General features: G+C 32.3%; 1 non-coding gene across 1 annotated transcript; it reads right to left on the bottom strand.

Annotated features, from left to right (window-relative positions):
• Window positions 1-1,521: 1,521 nt before the first annotated feature.
• Window positions 1,522-1,640, bottom strand: LOC124810646 (5S ribosomal RNA). The gene has a single exon (XR_010636092.1). It is a non-coding gene; the product is annotated as a 5S ribosomal RNA (ribosomal RNA).
• Between the last annotated feature and the right edge of the window lie 3,705 nt (window positions 1,641-5,345).

The raw sequence follows: 5,345 nt of genomic DNA, 5'->3' as shown, positions 1-5,345 counted from the left end.
GTTAATCGCCACGATGTATATATTATAAGCACGATCACGCGCATGTCCCTAGTGACCCTGAGGTACGACGGACATGCATTTATTTTTTAAATGCAAGGTTTAATAGCCAGCACTATATTTTATAAACAAGATTTAATATTTACTTTAGTTCTCCTTCTTTTTGATATAAAGCATATCTACAGATAAGTATATTATAAATGAGCAACTATTATAACAAAAAAAAATAAATAAATAAATGTAAATTGCCAATTACCCAACAAAAAGCTAAAGCTGTAACTATCCTTTTTTTTGCAGTTTTTTTTTTGCATTATATATATATAAAAAATACTTGTAAACCCCATTACTTGTAAACTATATAAAATCGACATTGTAATTATATTTTTGGTTACTTTATATATATGACGATAAACAACCCCTCATTGTAAATAGCCCAAACTGTAAATTTGTTTTAACTGAAATAAATGTATATATCTTGTCAAAAAAAAAAAAAAAAAAAAAAAAAAATAAGGTAGGCATCAAAAAATTTTGACGCAAAATTTCGAATTTTCGGGGTTTCGGGAGTGGGTAAACTAAAACAAACAAAAGCAACCTTCCACTGTACTTGCACGTCTTATTGACGTGCCAGTGCAAACGACTTTTCTTTTGCAGATTCATGTTTTCATAGAACGATTTTTGAGTTTTTAAACAGAGTTTTAAAGATTATTTTTACGGATTAAATTTTTAAATGTACACGTTTTTTTAATGTTGTAATTTGTATGCAAATGGTACCTGTATATTTGATATTTGACAAACAGTGTAAATAAAGGCTTTATCTAATAAAAATACATTTACTTGCTTGTTGTTGATTTCTTTTTAAACGAGGCTTTACTGCTGCTGCTGCTGCTGCTGCTGCTGCTGCTGCTGCTGCTTGTACAAACGAAGCAATGAGAACTTGTCATTTTCTCGCATAAACACAACACTAAAACAAGAAAGTTTTTCTTTTTCCAAGTCAACTAGAACCTGTTACAGATACAGTTCTTACTTATAGAACCTATTGTATACTTGAATGACAATCTACTTGGCATAAAAGAATATTTCAGCGTTTTTTCACATATGTTAAGAATGGTGATGGAGTTTTTAAACATATTCAAGACTTTAAAGACTATCTAAACTTGAATGTTTAGAAAGCGTTCAGAAGTTGGCTCGAAGGTTTTACGTTTGTAGCGTATAAGTGAGTTATGTTATCGAATATTGGTCGATTTGCAAGCACTTCTTCGAAGGTGAGATTCGTGTAGTTATTGAATTTTCGAGTAGCACTGTTTTGTACTTTAGAGATTTTGTGGAATAACGTGGATGAGGTTCACTTGACTGCCGGATATATGAAATATAGAGAGCTGAATATTTGCACAATATTGAAGCTTCAAGCAATAAATGAAAATACTTCAATTTTGACGTCTTTTAGGCCGAGACAATGTTTAGAGGTGTCTAATCGACAAGGAGCAAAGATGTATTTAGGTATTGAAAGTGAGAAAAGTAAGAAAAAGCCTACGGCACCAGGAGTTCCCAGGCGGTCCCCCATCCAAGTACTACCCTGGCCCGACGGTGCTTAACTTCCGTGATCGGACGAGAACGGGTGTGTTCACCGTGGTATGGTCGTAGGCGAAAGCTTGTGACTTCGCAATGCTTTTAAAGCCAACTTGGAGTTCACTTGCGTTCACCAAGTCACTAAGTCACTAATAATGTAGGAGAGACCTATCAACTTGATCGAAGAGTTTCGATTCGTTTTGTGGCATCTGTAATGAAAAACGTAAAGGATTTCGTGCTAGATAAGTTGCGTTTCAAATTTTAGAGCCACAATTACAAAAATGGGCAGTTGAACAACCCCCTCATTTTAAGAACGAGGACACTACGGAAAAAAACACATACTGAAACTTTTTAGTTTTCTTGCTTGTGGGTTTTTTACGATTTTAAGGTGCGAATATTAAGATGGCGGCTGGTGAGCCGGTTGGCGTGGAAAAGCTTTTCGAAGTAATACAACCTTCTAATTCAAGTAACGAGATGGCGATTACGGTCAAAGAGACAGAAAACCTGATGAAAAAAATGAAAGCAGTGTCGAACGGAGATTTAATAGAAGACGTGGCAATTGAATACAGTGACGATGATTTGTTAAGTGACGAAGATCAATACCACAACATTCCAAAACCAAAAAGTTATGCTTCCGTGTTAAACATTGTTAAAAAAACTGATCGTCGACCACTTCTAAGAACTCTTGTTTCAAGAGTCCAAACCAATCTTTCTATTTTGGACGTAATAGTTGAAATTGAAAATGCGAACTTGGCAGAACATCTTGAGGGAATTCAACTTATCAACCGAAATTCAATTATTGAAATAGTCATGAAAACTGAAGGTGCACGAAACTTTCTTTTAGAGAAAGGACTGAGTATAAATGGTTTTCATCATGTCTTTAAGAAATCAAATCCCAACAGACAACCCAGTAGACGGACTCATGTTTCCATTTTTGGACTGCCGTTAGAGGCAAAAAACTCTCAGGTAGGTAAATGTTTGGAACAGTTAGGATATGGTAAACACGTTTTGACTAAACCCGTTATGCGAAAAACGCCGAACGAGGGTAGAGAATATTACAGTGGAATACAAGTAGCTGTCATGGAGGATTTGGTTTCATCGATTCCTGTTTTTATCGACTTATTGGGATATCGAGTTAGAACTAAACACAACGGACAAGTTTTGTTAAATGAAAGAATTCGAAATAATACAAAAATTAACATAGTTTCATCAAATGATGTAAGTAATAATGTTGTAACTAGTGAAGTTGGTAATAATGAAGTAGTCGCGATGATGATTGTAAACGAACAGCCAAAAGTAGTTGAAGATATTTCATCATTGACTGTAGATGGTGGAATGGCTTCCCCAGTTGAAGAGGTAAGTAAAGAAAAAGAAAATGTAAACATTGTTGTGGACCAAACTGCTCTGTCGGAAGAAGATTTTAAGGAGGTGGGAAAGTCGAGAAAGAAACGAAAGAAGCGAAGCGAGGAAAGAAGACCAACGATCGGCGATAGTTGCGAAATCAAAAGGAGAAACGATGACGAAAAGAATGAGGTCGTAGAAAAAGCGGACGTAAAAAACTGGTATGAGGATATGGTTGATTCGGGAGATATTGAAATAGAGAAGGGAGAGATTACGTAAGAATTTTTTATTATTTTGGTTTTACTTTATTTAATTAATATTTTGGTATCACGATATTTTACTTTCTAATATTTTATTGAAAAACGTTGTTTGCGTATAATTGTGTTTGGAGCTTACGCAAGAACTTCCGCATTTTTTTTAATTAGTATAAACTGCCTTTAATTTTGGTTTCCTTAAGTTCAAATGTGTCATTTGTTTTTAATGTTTTAATAATGTCTGTTTCATTAACTTAATTAGTTTCTTTATTTATTTTTTTTTCCCGCATAATTAATTTTAATGGCTATGAAAATTCTTTCTAATAACGTCAATGGCCTTAATAATGTGGCCAAGAGAAAAAATATTTTTAACTTTTTAAAAAATCTTTCATGCGACATTTATTGCATTCAAGAGACCCATAGCACCGATTCTTCGGCTGTAGAATGGGCCAAAGAATGGCGAAACAGAACATTATACACAAGGATAATTAAATTTTTCTTTTATTTGATTATCTTTTTCAAACGAATTTGCATTAGCTTTTTTTTAATTATTTTTGAAGTTATGATTAATTTTCTGTGAATATAATCTTGCAGTTGTGAAAGGCTTACTATTTACTTTTCTGTATTCAATATTTTTATTATTAGTTAAACAACACTCTTTTGCATTTAATTCCTCTCGAAAATATTTTGGTAATAAATCTATAGTCCTAACCTCCCCACCAAATTTCCTTGAAATTAACGGAACTAAATCGTCTGGTAAATTATCCTTTAAAATAGGAATCAAAAGACTTCCATAGGTGTTAGTTACAACTTTTAATGATTTCAAATTTTAAACACTTGCCTCTATATCATTATAAATTTTCTTTGACCTATTAACATTATCACTATTCTTCACTTTTACTAGTTTTAATAATGAATCCATGTGTGCAGAGATTAGAACTTGTGGGTTACCATATCGTTCAATCAATAAAGAAACTGCTTCTCTATAATTTTCAGACGATAAGGTTAAGCCACAAATAGTGGTCAATGCTTGACCTCCTAAATATTTTTAAAAATAATTGAAGCGAACAATATCATTTAGATCACCATTGTTACGTATGGAAATATTAAACTGATCCCAGAATGTTTGCCATTACAGTATATTGTGAAATGGAGCAGTTATTTCAACACTTGCTAAAACATCCTCCTCAACCTCATTATGATCAAATATATTAACAGATTCTTCATCAATGTTACTTAAATTAGTTTGAAAGTCACTAAAACTATTTTTCAAGGCTATAAACTTGGACTGTAAAATTTCAGGGTCTTCTAAAGTTTGACTGATTTCTACAACATTGTTTTGAAAGATACTTCCTAATGTCTTTCTTCTAGCTACATTCCTACCTAATATTGCAGCTATAACTAATTTTTCTATCCAAATTTCTCGCTCACTCTATTTCACAATACTCTCAACGAAATATATATCAACAACAATAACAAATCTACTACTTCTAATGTTTTTCTTACCAACACTTGTTGAAACTATTCGAATCCTACACCAAATCAAATATAAACAAAACTTTAATAAGTCGAATAGATTCTTTTTCTAAATTCAATAAAAAATAAATGTTTTTCTTCTGGCAATATTCTTCGCTCAAATATCTTTTTTTTGGATCGGTCGCCATGTAATAATTAGTTTTAAACTATTTTTTGAGACAGTAAATGAGAAGAATCTTATCTCGGGTTGATAGTTTCTTAACAACCTCGTGTTAACAATTTAATCTAGCCGTAACAAAAATTTATGAATTCTACAAATCAAGAATTCTAGATAAACCGGTAATATAATAACAAAAAGTCGTAATAAATCATAACACTTTTTACACAAACGTTCTATAACCCAAACAGGAATGGGCAACACGTTTGTTAGAAACAACACTTTTGCGTAAATGTTTATTATTCTTAGTTTATTTTTTCTCAATGTTATGGTGACAGCAAGAATTCTTCCTTGTTAATTTTGGGTAATATTTTCAATTATAATATATTTTTTAAAAAGAATAGCTACACCACATTGGTGACTGTTATTGCTATTCCATATTGATGTTCTATTTGTTTGTTTTTCCATTCTTTAGCCCATTCAATAGCCGTTTCATCGTACTGTGGGTTTCTTGGACGCACTAAATGTAATAATTTAAATTTTAAAAAAATTTC

Source organism: Hydra vulgaris, chromosome 01 (genome assembly GCF_038396675.1).
Source record: "Hydra vulgaris chromosome 01, alternate assembly HydraT2T_AEP".
NCBI classification, from domain to species: domain Eukaryota; kingdom Metazoa; phylum Cnidaria; class Hydrozoa; order Anthoathecata; family Hydridae; genus Hydra; species Hydra vulgaris.
Note: the sequence above shows the minus strand (reverse complement) of the source record. Positions and strands in the feature narration are given on the sequence as shown.